Source organism: Pseudorca crassidens, chromosome 2, assembly GCF_039906515.1.
Source record: "Pseudorca crassidens isolate mPseCra1 chromosome 2, mPseCra1.hap1, whole genome shotgun sequence".
Lineage (NCBI taxonomy): Eukaryota > Metazoa > Chordata > Mammalia > Artiodactyla > Delphinidae > Pseudorca > Pseudorca crassidens.
This window is the reverse complement of record NC_090297.1, coordinates 72,708,272-72,721,250: the sequence shown is the minus strand read 5'-3', so window position 1 is coordinate 72,721,250 and position 12,979 is coordinate 72,708,272. Positions and strand designations below refer to the sequence as shown.

Below are 12,979 nucleotides of genomic sequence, written 5' to 3'. Positions count from 1 at the left end.
CTTTGGAGTCAGACAGCCTGGCACTCAGTTTCTGCTCCACCCTTTTGATTGTTTACTTTGGCACGTGACTGAAACACTTGGTGTTTCATTTCCCCTCATTTGTTTATGGAATGATAGTACCCAAAGGTTTGATGAGAGTCAGAGTTAAGAGTTAAACCGAGTGAGCTCAAGATTCACTCATTCTCAATCACCAAGCTCTCATTGAAATTCTACTATGTGACACATATTTTAAGATGTTAGAAACACAAAGATAAAAAAGATGTTCCCCATGTAGTCCAAGGAGTTTTGATACAGTGGAGAAGATAGTCAAGGTAATAGAAAATCACAAGACAATGAGATAAGCCCTGTGATGTGTATGGTGACTATAGAAGGACAGAGGTGGGTCACCTCATTCAGCTTGCAGGAATTCAGGAAGAGATCCTGGAGAGTGAAAATTAAGTTGCGTCTTGAAAGAAGGGACAAGTTAACCAAATCAAATGACAGGTGAGGCTAAGGCAGCAATACTCAAGGAGAAAGCGAGGAATGGCAGAATGTCATGAAGATAATTCAGGGAATTATAAATATGAGTTATGGATGAGAATATAGGGTTAGGGGGAGTGGTCAGAGAAATAGATGGAGTAAGGGGCAGGAGAGGTTTGGAATAGTAATTAGGAAGGAACAAATTCAGGATTTGAATGCAGATTTTCTCTTTCTATTTTTTAAATTTTCAGGTCCTATTGTTAACGCAAATTCGTGCACCAGACACACAGTGAGACCAAACAAACTGAAACGTCGGGGTTTGGAGCAGAGAAAGGTTTATTGCAAGACCATGCAAGGAGACGAGTTGGTTCTTGCCCTGAAAAGCCTCGAGCTACCCGAAGGATTTTGGTAAAGCATTTTTAAAGGCCAGGTGAGCGGGGGTCACAGGGCACTGTGATCAACTTATGCACAATTCTCTGATTGGCTGACGGTGAGGCAGCAGGGTGGTGTCACAGGGGTTAACATTATCAGTCCTTAGGCTCCAGGAAGCCTGGGGAAATGTGCTCATGGTCATCAAGTAGTTCTTCCATTTGGTGGTGGGTTTTCACATCTGCAAAATAACACAGGATAATCAAATGCTATTATCTAGGTACTTCAGAGAGGAGCTAAAGCAGAGGATAAGGGGGAAGACCTGTCCCAGGAAGGCCCCATAGGGTCCTGCTTGGTTACACTATGATCTTTTTTTAAAATATTTTTTTATTGAAGTATAGCTGATTTACAGTGTTGTGCTAGTTTCAGGTATACAGAACACTGATTCAGTTATACATATATAATATATACATATATATATATATATATATATACACATATATGTGTTCTTTTTCAGATTCTTTTCCCTTATAGTTTATTACAAAATATTGAGTAGAGTTCTCTGTGCTATACAGTAGGTCCTTGTTTGTTACCTATTTTATATATAGTAGTGTGTATATATTAATCCTAACATCCTAATTTATCTCTCCCCCACCCCTTTTCCCTTTGGTAACCATAAGTTTGTTTCCTATGTCTGTGGGTCTATTTCTGCTTTGTAAATAAGTTCATTTGTATCTTTTTTTTTTTTTTTTGAATCTACATGTAAGTGATCTCATATGATATTTATCTTTCTCTGTCTGCTGACTCCACTTAGTATGATAATCTCCAGGTCCATCCATGTTGTTGCAAATGGCATTATTTCATTCTGTTTTTAGATTTTCTGATTCAAACCCTATCCTTTCCATCTCAATCCCCTCCCAGCTCAGCACGTGTGTGTGTGTGTGTAGTCATATGTTGAAATGAGTCCTTCAGTATATTTTTACCACTCTAGAGATGGTACTTTTCTTTACAGCTAACATGTGGATACACATTATAATACTGTTCTAATGGAACCAAAATGTCAACATACTTTGAGAGAAGCCTTTAGCTATAGTTTTACTTACCATTATCTGTACTTTAAAAAAAGAACAATTCAAGCCCTTAGAAGCTGTTTGTGAAATAGTCAAGCTTCAAAAAGTTGTCTTTGATGAGGCAGAGTACAAGCAAAGAAGAGAAAGCAAAGCAGACTTGGTCAGCATGTAGTTATCATTTTATCTGAAATGAGAACCAACCATCCTAATGGACTTAAGAACTGCCAATATTTCTCCAGTGAATGGCAATTTCTAGAGAGAATTTTGCAAGTAGGCTACTTTTTGCAGTTGAATTATTATACATTTAGACTCATAGATAGGTGAATAATGGATAGATAGATAATAAATCTATATAAGGAAGTAGCTGTTACATTTGTCTTTTAAAACACAATTAATATGTGTAATATAAGACCTGGATTCTGTAAAGAATGTAAATTTTCTGGCCCAGAATGTCCCTTTCCTAATAAAAATAGATAAACTTGTATATTTCAAGTGAGACCTTGTGGTATTTTAATTTTCCAACCTAGCCCATTTGTTTGCAGAAGGCACAATGAAAGCATCTAAAAATGAAAAAATAAATAAATACACAAAACAAAAATAACCTACCCATATGTAATACCTAATGTATTCAAATATTTATAATAGATGGGCTCCTTACAAGTGTGTGATTTAGAAAAAATAGCTTAGAGTGCATACATATTTTACCCATGTTCTGACAAACATATGACACTGGTATTTCTCCCCTTATGGATACAATGGATTATTTTAAAATATAGTCTAGAAGTGAATGTCTTTAAAGCAAATTCGTATTTCCTGTTGTTTTTCTTATAAACTTGAAGAATATTTCCATAGTTCAAATGTAAAGTTTTCTTTTTTTTTTTTTTTTAATTAATGGGGGCTCAAGGGGAGGTGATAAGGTTAGTCATTCCCATGGCTCCTGGGAACACTATTACAGTATTTGTATTTCATGTAATGTAGTATTTGCTAAGAAGGTGAAGGGAGAGGTTAACAGATTCCCATCTTTTTTGTACTATTTTCTTTAATTTTGTTTAACTTCTATTCCTCAAGATCTTAACAGGTTTTTTCCGTGCATATAGATATTCTTATTTCACACTCATAACTCCCAAGGCCAAACGTTCCTCTTAACTTTGTCAGGGGATGCCGTATATACAGCAAAAGGATTGTATGTGGCTGAAGAACTCCAATTATATTGCCAAGTCCATAAGCACAGTGTATACATCTGAAATAAAATAGGACTCTACATACTCCTGTGATGGGGTATTTCCATTTTCTCCTCCAGATCATTTCTAGGTTTCTCCCCTTGTTCTATATCCCTGGAGGCTGATTTGAAGGGACTGTGAAAATGAGTTTCTTTTCCTCTAGCTTTCAGCGGGATCAGTCAATGGAAGGCGCTGGTAGGAAACTGGAGGACATGAGGAAAGACAATTGGAGTATTTATTCCCTTGGCTCCTCCCACTGGTTCATGGGTTGGCGGCATCCAAGTTCCCCTTCCCCTGGCCACAGCTCCTATTGGGCAACCCTCCCTTCAGACACAAGCCCCACCCTACGCTAAACACTCCATCCTAGTGTTGCTTCAGCCCTGGTGGTGGTTGGGGGCTCAGGGATGCCTGCTTCATCCTCCCCGGTTGGCTTCCCTTAACCCTGTCCACCATTTGCGTCTTCATTAAAACTCTCTTTAATCACTTCTTTTGAGTGTGCCATCTGTTTCTTGTCAGAACTCTGAATGATACAAGTTCCTAAAGCACAAAATAAAGAAAACAGTGGAAATAAATATCAAATTTAGGTTTCAAAGCAGGTGAAATTTGTTTTCCTGCATCAGTATACTGAGTATACTGATGTATACTCAGTATACTGTGTATAACAAATATATGTAAATATGAAGTACATGATCCCTGAAAAAAAGAGGTCTGGTTAAGAATCATAAATTATTAGTATTACACCATGTTTAGCATTTGCTGTACATTAATAATATGCAAGAGGCACCAATTTGCACTGAAAAGTAAATTGTTTTTCTTCTGCCCTGGAAAACCATTTTTTTCTAAAATACATCAAAATTTTCATGCAAAGAGATATACAAAAGGTGGCATATCAGAAGCCAATCCCAGATAGCTTGAAAGCCACAGTACTGATCACTTTGGAGGCTCTTCAACATCTTCTTCAGAACACTCTGATGATGATAAAACTCTGCCGTCTCCTAAATAGGCCTGTGCTTAAAAGACAAGCTGCATCTTGTAATGACTTGCCGCTAACTCCATTAATGCAATTTGGAGGGGGTGTTGCTTTGTTTCATTTTGTGGCTCATTTCTTTCTACACCCTGCCTTGGTCTCCAGTGCTGCTTCCTGCCATAAGTTAGAAATGAATTTTTTTAAATAAGCACTTGTACTTTGAACCATAAAACAAAATCTGAAGCTGAAATCAAAGGAAGAAGGTAAATTACTTTTAGTGCTCAGCAAAGAAACTTTCACTTGGCTATTTCCTGTTGTTTTGAAACTCTGAAAATCAATACAGAAACATATCATATGCTGAAGGCAGGTCATCTGTGCACTAGGTGTTTTTAACAGTTGGCTTTGAAGGGGATACTTATGCCCCCTTGACATGAATCTACAGTTCTTTGCACTAAGTGTCCCCATGAAACTACATTTTTGCTCAGGCTATCCATCTCAATGGTTATTACTTTTTACTGTTCCAGGCTCCCATCTTCTATTATAGATTCACTGATAGATCAATATGACAGAGGCAAGATAAAAGTCAGTTAGCTGCACACGTCTATTATGAGTCTGAAAATTCAGACACACATTTCTCCTGACAGAAGGCAGCCACATAACTGAGTCGCTACGTGTCTGGGTGGTTTTCTAGTCCTTTTTGTACAAAATCACATTTCTTGACATCATTCTTAATTTTGAGGTCCTTATGGCCTGTCAGTGGGTTAGGAGTGAGTGGTTCCCTAGGGGAGAGAGTGATTTTAAAATACAATCTTCACTTTTGAAAGGAGAGAACAAAACACATTTGCTGCTACACCGAGGCAGTAAAAAGGAGTGCTGACATGCTCAGTTTCTAAACCACAGGCAAGTGGACTGTAAAACCAAGTGACGGGTCAAAGTCAAGAGAAGAAGATTTGCAGTCCTCTACAGGGTCATGGCTGTGAGGAAACTGGCTTTGGGTTGGTTGGAAACCTCATGCTCTCTCTGGGGTTGATCACTTCAGTTATTAATCAGCAACCATTTTGAGAAAGAAGTAGAAATCTGCCAAACATTGAAGCCACTGTCCCCAAGATGGTCTATCATATGTCACAGCATAAGGAAGAAGAGTGCTCCAGCAATAACTCAAAGGCTGAAGAAATTGGTAGAAAAAGAGGCTGAGATTCAAATTGTTTCACATTTTAAGATTTTTAGCTCTTATTGCAAGTTCTCATGGTTAGAATCCTGACAAAAGATGTGAAACTTGAAAAGTCCATCAAAGGTCTTTAGAAATTCAACTAAAATGTAGACCTTTTAATTCATTACCTTAGTGTCTCATGCATGGATTTAATGAGCATTTATTGAGTTCTTACTGTATATCAGACACTGTATAAGGTGCTAAGGTTAGAAAGAGCCTGGTTTCCCTGCTTTCAAGTAACTTATGGTCCAGGACAGAGACAGACAGGATAACAGGAAATGGTATGAAAAATGCACACAGACAAAACAATTCATTATTTTCATAAAGACTTATCTAAAATCCATACACATTTATGTACCCAAAGGACACATTACAGCAGTTGCCTATGGGGCGTGAGGGGAGGAAGTGGCAGGAAGAAATGGGGATAAAGGAACAATAAATGAATGAAGAGAAAAAATGAATGAATGATAGTGAAAAAAAAAAGGCATTGCACAGACTGCTAATATTCCACTATGAATTGAGCTTGGAAAAAAGCAAAAAAAACTAGAAATGATTAGGTTGTGGGTGTGTGCACACATTGTTGCTCACAACACAGAGGGGACACTTAGCCTACCTGGGTTTAGGGAAGGCCTCCTGGCAGAGGCAGCCCTCAAGGGATTTCCAGAGGATGAACAGGGTGAAGAGGGGTCAGCAAAAAGATATCTGTGTCTATGTAAACATTGAAATATTTATCTTTTATTGTGGTTAAAAAAAAAAAACATAACACGAGATCAACATTCTTAACAAAGTTTAGTGTTGGTCACAATAAGCCCAATGTTGTACAACAGATCTCTAGAACTTTTTCATTTTGCATGACTGAAACTTTCTACCCATTGAACAGCAACTCCCCGTTTCCCCCCTCCCCCCAGTATATTTATCTATTTTCAATTTTAATTTCTCCCCCTCCAACCCCTCACGAAGGAACACTTATTTGAAGACGTGAGGGAGAACAGCAAGTAGTTTACTACATCAAAGGGGTGGGCTGGCAAGATGTCACGTGATGGTCAGATCATCAAAGGCCTTAAAAATTCCACTAAGAAAATTTGATCTGTAACAAAGGAAGCCAATGTGATTTTTTGTGTGTAAGGGCATGAAATAGTAAATATATCCACTTCACAGCCATCACTCCGGGAACAATTAGGAGGACCAAACCTAACAAAATCTGGCAGATCCATACAATGGAAGGAACGATTCAACCAGTCTGGAAAATGTGGTCATTGAGACAAAAATAAAAAGGGCCATGGTGGGAGTGGGAGAGGGGTGGTATGACAGGCTCCCAGGTGAGAAGGAAGATCAGAGGGGCAGGGCAAGTCACAGGGGTGGGGAACGTCCATTTACTCAGTTTCACACAACTTAAACCTCACACCTGCTGATTGAGGAGAGGCCGTGAACATTTAGTCAGGAGCACCTCCGAGCACGCCCGGCTTGGCTGTAGTTTACACTCTGAAGTTGGTTTCCATGTGTAAACCCTAAGAAATGACAAGTGGTATCCTTCCTTTTTCAAACATGGATCAGTTTTAAGAACAAGCGGAACATGAGTGAGCATAACAGAAAACAAGATAAGGAAGGCAGAGCTGGAGCTCTGTGAAAATCAGTGTCTAGTACTTAATGTCACAAATTCTCCATTATTTCATTTTTTAAATGTGTTGAATATAGCAAATAAGCATGTGGGTCTAAAGAAATAATACTAAGAGTTTTGTTTCATTTTGGCTATAAAGATCTTCCAATCAGTACCAACATTTCTATGAAAAAAAGAACCACTGAGGTCCAGGGATTTGAGAGGGATAGAAAAAAAGGCCAACAAAAAGACAAAGTCATGCTTTGGTCAGAGATGGGATTTGTGTTTGTATATTTTTTTAAACAGCTTTATTGAGATATAATTTATATACCCAAATCATCCATTTAAAGTTTACAGTCAAAGGGGGTTTAGTATATTCACTGAATTTGCAAACATCACCACACCACAATCTAATTTTACAGTTTTATCACTCAAAAAGAGACGCAGTTACTCTCCATGCCCTATCCTAGTCCTAGACAACCTCTAGATTTGCCTATTCTGAGCATTTTATATAAATGGAATCATACAGTATGTGGCCTTTTGTGACTGGCTTCACTTAGCATAATGTTTTCAAGACTCATATATGGTCACATATATTAGTACTTCATTCCTTTTTATTGCTAAATAATATTCCATTGTACGGATATGCCAGATTTTGTTTATTCATTCATCGGTTGATGGACATTTTGAGTTGTTTCCACTTTTCTGGCCATTTGTGTAATGTTCTTATGAACATTTATGTACAAGTTTTTGCATGGATCTAGGTTTTTATTTCCCTTGGATATGTATCTAAGAGTGGTATTGCTTTGATTAACATTTCAATGAAGTGTTAAACTGTTTTCCAAAGTGGCTGCCCCAGTTTACATTCCTACTAGCAAAATGTGAAGAGTAATTTCTCTACATCCTAGCTAACATTTGTTATTGTCTGTCTTTGATTATAGCATCCTAGTGGGTATGAAGTGGTATCTCATTGTGACACTGATTTGCATTTTCCCATATGTTTATATTTTAAATCTATTGGCTCAATCTCCTTTTTATTATTTAGAATATATTTCTTTAGCATTTTTAAAATCTTGTAAAACTTTGTGAAAACTCTCCAGTGCTATTTGTAACAAATAGTATAAAACTTATAGGCTTGAAACATTAAATATCTATTAGTTAGGGAATCCATGATTTAGGCTTGGCTCAGCTAGGTTGTTCTGATCTGAACTCACTCAGTTGTCTGAGGATTAGCTGATCCTTGGCTAATGATCTAGGCTGGCCTTGACAGGACAACTCGGATCTCTTCCATGTGTCTCCTGCCCCCCAGGAAGCAAGAGCAGACATGTTTTTCCCAGACAGTTGCTGAATATCATAAGCAGAGGAGGCAAAGTGCAAATATTTTTCTGTGCCTTTGCCTCTGGTACAACTGCTTATATTTCATTAGGCAAAGCAAGTCATATGGCTACACTGAGAACCAAAGGGCAAAGAAATATGTTCACTTCTTAATGAGAGAAACTGCAAAGTCTCATGGGAAAGGACATAGAAACCTCGAGGGGGAAGCATCCAAGCCATTCAGGGCATCAGTCTTCCACGTCCGTTACACTGTTACTCAGAAGAGATGGATTAATTTGGTAGGTCAGAAACTATTGCTTCACTGACCTCTTAAGGCAGGGCCACTTTGCTCTCATGTTTGCCTGTGTGGGAAAAAAAAAAAAAAAAAAAAATAGATCCATTAGCTACTCTAGTGTTAAATATTCCCCTGGTAACAAAGATTCTATTTTAAAAAAAATAGGAAAGATATTTGTGTGGCAAATGAACATTCTATTGTTTGAAAACATCTCCAGGACCATAATGAGAACTCAGGACAAACCTAGATCAAACAGTAGCAGGCACTCTGAAATATTCTGGGAAATGTTTAAACCTGGGAGAGATGACATTATTTAAATATTTATAAATGTCATATCATCTGTTTTAGGAAAAGCTAATAGAATGTCTTACAGACATTTCAGCCCCCCCCCCCAAATTGCTTCTATAATCTATTTCCATAGATTCGGCAAATGTGGGAGCGGACATATTATGGGTCAATACCAGTGAAAAGACTCTGCACAGATACAGAATTCACAGTCCATTAAGCTTCAGGTCTGCCCTGATGTGGATTCCTCTGATATATTACTATTATATCCTATTTTTGTTGACTCAGTTACGATGTCAGCAAAACCAAACATTTTGGCTTGTGGCCCAGCCTTGATCTGTCTATGGAGGATATGTTTTTGCCTTTACCACCATGACAGTAATGAGCAACTGGCATTAGTTTGATTTGCATAATTGTGTGCTTCCAACTTAGACTCTGTGTCAGTAGGAGACAACTTATTGTGATGATACCCACAGCATATTATCTGTTTTGTGCTATCAGCATTTATTTATGTAAATTCCATCGTTACAAGAGGTCACTTACCAACCTTCTACCACAAAATCACATTCTCTGCCAATAAGCAGGAAGAAAATACTATAGCAGAAGAGCTGGGTATATTTTGTAATTCACAGTTGTTGGTCAAGGAGTTGAAGAAGATATTTTGGGGGGTCGCTTGCTTGTTTGTATTTTTAGGCTAGTTTGCTTTAAGGAGTGACAGATACGATGACAATATGAAAGTCTGTCTGTGACCATTTAGAACTAATGCCGTCAAGCAAACACATTCTCTCCCTCTCTCTGTGACATACACATATACATACACCACAAAGATTATCTGACTCATCTACGATTTTCTTTAAGAATAATTTATGGTCTAAAAAAATATTTTGTGTTCCCTAGATGATAAGTCGAATGTTTTCTTTGATAAGAAGCAGAACTCTGTAATTTATTCATGCAAGAGATAAAAAGATAGAATAACTAACTAGGATATCCCACTTGCAAAAGTACCTGAAAGAATGACTAGGAACTGTGTGGAACCTGAGACTTTGTAAACCAAACTTCACAAGTCTGTTCATGAAAAAATAGCCAAGGTCATCTATGCATTCTGTCATTAGCGGTAGATGAGTCTCCTAGGTCTTGTCCGTGTAACTGGAATTGTAATTTATACATTTCTTTGATACTTATCTCTAGTTAAGCACAAAGGAATGTCAGCGTTTAACCCTCCTTCAAGGAATGACAATGTAGAAAAAAGGGAAAAAAAGAAGGAAAGAAAACCCAGCAGTCAACCATTTTAAATCTAGTTGACACCTGTCAGAAAGAACCCTGACAAAAAGGAGGATAATTAGAATATTGCTTTATTGTGAGCTCAGAGTTCCCAGCCTGGTCTGTATCACGCTTCAGGCTGGTCAGAGAAGAGAAAGAAAGGGGAACACAATACAAATGAAAAAATCAACCAGAAAGCTCATCTTACACTTCAGCCTCTTTGCAGAGGCTCTTAATGGCAGCCCAGCTGATCATTCAGCTCAAAATGAACTTAGAAATGATCTTTTAAAGAGGCCAACATAACAACCACATTTGGAAGACTTCGTAAAGAATATATGAGATTTCCAACTAGATACCTTTCTAAGTCTCAGTGCTAAATTGAGAAATGACAGAAAGATATTCTACCAACCTCAGTTTGATACGATAATCCTTTGAAAGTGTATCCTGTTAGGTGTTTTTATTTTTGCTTTTGTTTTCACTTAACTTCTGACACTTTGGTGGGTAGGAAGGCAACAGGAGGAAGAGGGAGAGAATGTATTTGCTGGGTGGCATGAAACATTCTTTCCTCTTGTATAAGCGTTTAGAACTTCAACTCATAACTAAGCTTTTCTCAATAATATTATTCTTTATTTTGTATTTTGTGGGTGAAATGTCTCTATATAAAGCATTAGAATCTCCTACCACTTTGACTTCTGTTTTGACCTCCTGTGGCAAATGAAACTGGATCAGGAATACAGTGATCAAGGGACAGATGCCATGATGTGCTGCACAGAGCAAGTGATTAGGAGTAACCAGACAGGATTTAATTCCCAGCCATTTGTATTATTTATGTAACATTGGTCAGACTTTTCACATGTTGGCTGCTCAGTTTCCTCATTGGTAGAATGCAATGGAAAGCTGTAAGTGTCCTTTCAATGTGATCTTTGAGACAGCACGATGATTTATGTTAGCATTTGCTTGAGTGCTTACATTTAGAAGAGAACTAGGGGTGGAAAAGTGAGGTCACTTGATGTTATTTCTTGTGTAGACAAGTTCTCAAAGGGAGAAGAAAAGACACTCACAGAAACAAAGCCAGACAAACAGAGCACACATTCTCTTAGGAATACCTCCTCAAAAAGAGTTCAAATAAGTGACTGAGGAGAAAGGCAAATCTGGCCATGGAAGAACAGCTGAGAGAAGCAAGGGTCTAGAGACCACTTCATCTGCAGTAGGGAGGGACACCAAACGTGTCAAAGGGAGAATGCAGTCTTTCTGAAGAGCCCACTGTGTACTTCCATGAGCGCAAGTTGAAAGGCAGTGTGAAATGTTACCTAAAAGCCAGAGGGGCAGAACAGTAACACTGGGGAAAATAATGACCGATACCAAAATGGGGCAAGCCAACTGAAGGATGTAGTTTAAGGAACCAAACCAAGGGAGACCCTTGTGGGGCAGTTGAGCAAGAAGGGCTGAAGGGAATGACGGTAGCAGTCAGAAAAAGTTAGTATGTTTGGCCACAGGGACTGAGAGAGGCATCTGAAAACAATGAAAGGCAAAATTTATTTTTCTCTAGTTTTCTTTGAAAATAACTCTCCAGTGAAATGCAAACCATAATAACAGTATCCTTAACATTCCACTTTCTGTGTTTTAAAAACTGATCTAAGACACAAACACAAAATGCTGGTTATGCTAATTAAGTGGAATTATGATTTACAGAACAATCCCTTGTAGCTTTTCTGATTTTCATGAAGTCTTACTTCACTTAGAACAAGCCCAGGGCACAAGAAGAGAGCTTAATGAATACTTTTTTCTATATTCCCTACAGCCACTCTTTACTCTGCTTACCCTGTCTTGGACATATGGAAACATAATGGAAGAAATGGAACAGAAGACTCAATGACTCAATGATGTCTTTTCTTGGCTAATGACAAAGGAAAAAACCCATGCTGATCATTTATAATATGCAATGTACTCATAACAAAGATAACATAATCAGAGGAGAGTGGGTTACAAACTACCCAATTGACTCAGCAGGTATCACCAAAATATTTACAGGTTGCTTGGTAACCCAATTAAAAGTCACTATTTAAATCCCAGATCATTAGTGACTGAAAATCACTATCATTTGATGGCTCATCTCAGTCCAGTTCTTAGGGGAGATTTTCCTACATCAAAAAGCCACCAACATATTTGGGACTAATTGGCTCCCTTGGTGGCAATCTCAGCCTATAGGCCAAGAATTGACTGGACCTGGGAGACCAAGCTTTCTCCCAGCCTGAGAGCTGGTGCTTCTCAGCATGAGCTGAAGGACATTGGTGGGTTAATATGAGAGTTTTACACAGATATTACCTGTCTTTGGATAAATTGAAATGTTCTATATTTAAGACTATCGTATTTGTGGCAAGTTCTTTTTTAAAATTAAGTTCTATTTAGGACTTTCTTATTAAAATGTATTTCTCCTCTTTCTCCCCCCCCCTTTTCAGATCCTCTCCCAAACCCACAAAAATTAACATAAAAAATAGCAAATTTTATCATCTCAAAATTAGAAACCTGAATTACAGACATAGATGCTACCCAAAACACAGGCCTAGGTTAAAAGGGAAATTGTTTCTTCACTAAAATTAACAGGTTGATAGCACTGTTACTTTGCTGAATATGATAGGAACTTCTGTAGAGATGAACAGATTTCTAGAGTATTCATATAAATATGTATGAGACAGAATTATCTGAGTACTTTTCTATTGAAAATTGGTCTAAAATTGATCTTATGAGATAATAGGTTTTCCATAGATTGTGGTATTGAAAGTAGTAGACAAATTCAAAATCAGTGAAAGCTAAGTTTGCTACTAGAAGTGATCTTGTAACTAAATATGTCTACCTTGGACATTTGGCTATGAAGAAAAGCATGATACAGAGTATCACAAGATAAATTCATCACAATTTTTGACACACACAAA

General features: G+C 37.8%; 1 long non-coding RNA gene across 1 annotated transcript; it reads left to right on the top strand.

The window, feature by feature from the left end:
• Window positions 1-716: 716 nt before the first annotated feature.
• LOC137210851 (uncharacterized) lies at window positions 717-12,406 on the top strand. Its single transcript, XR_010936748.1, has 2 exons — window positions 717-889; window positions 11,848-12,406. It is a non-coding gene; the product is annotated as an uncharacterized lncRNA (long non-coding RNA).
• The last annotated feature ends 573 nt before the right edge of the window (window positions 12,407-12,979 follow it).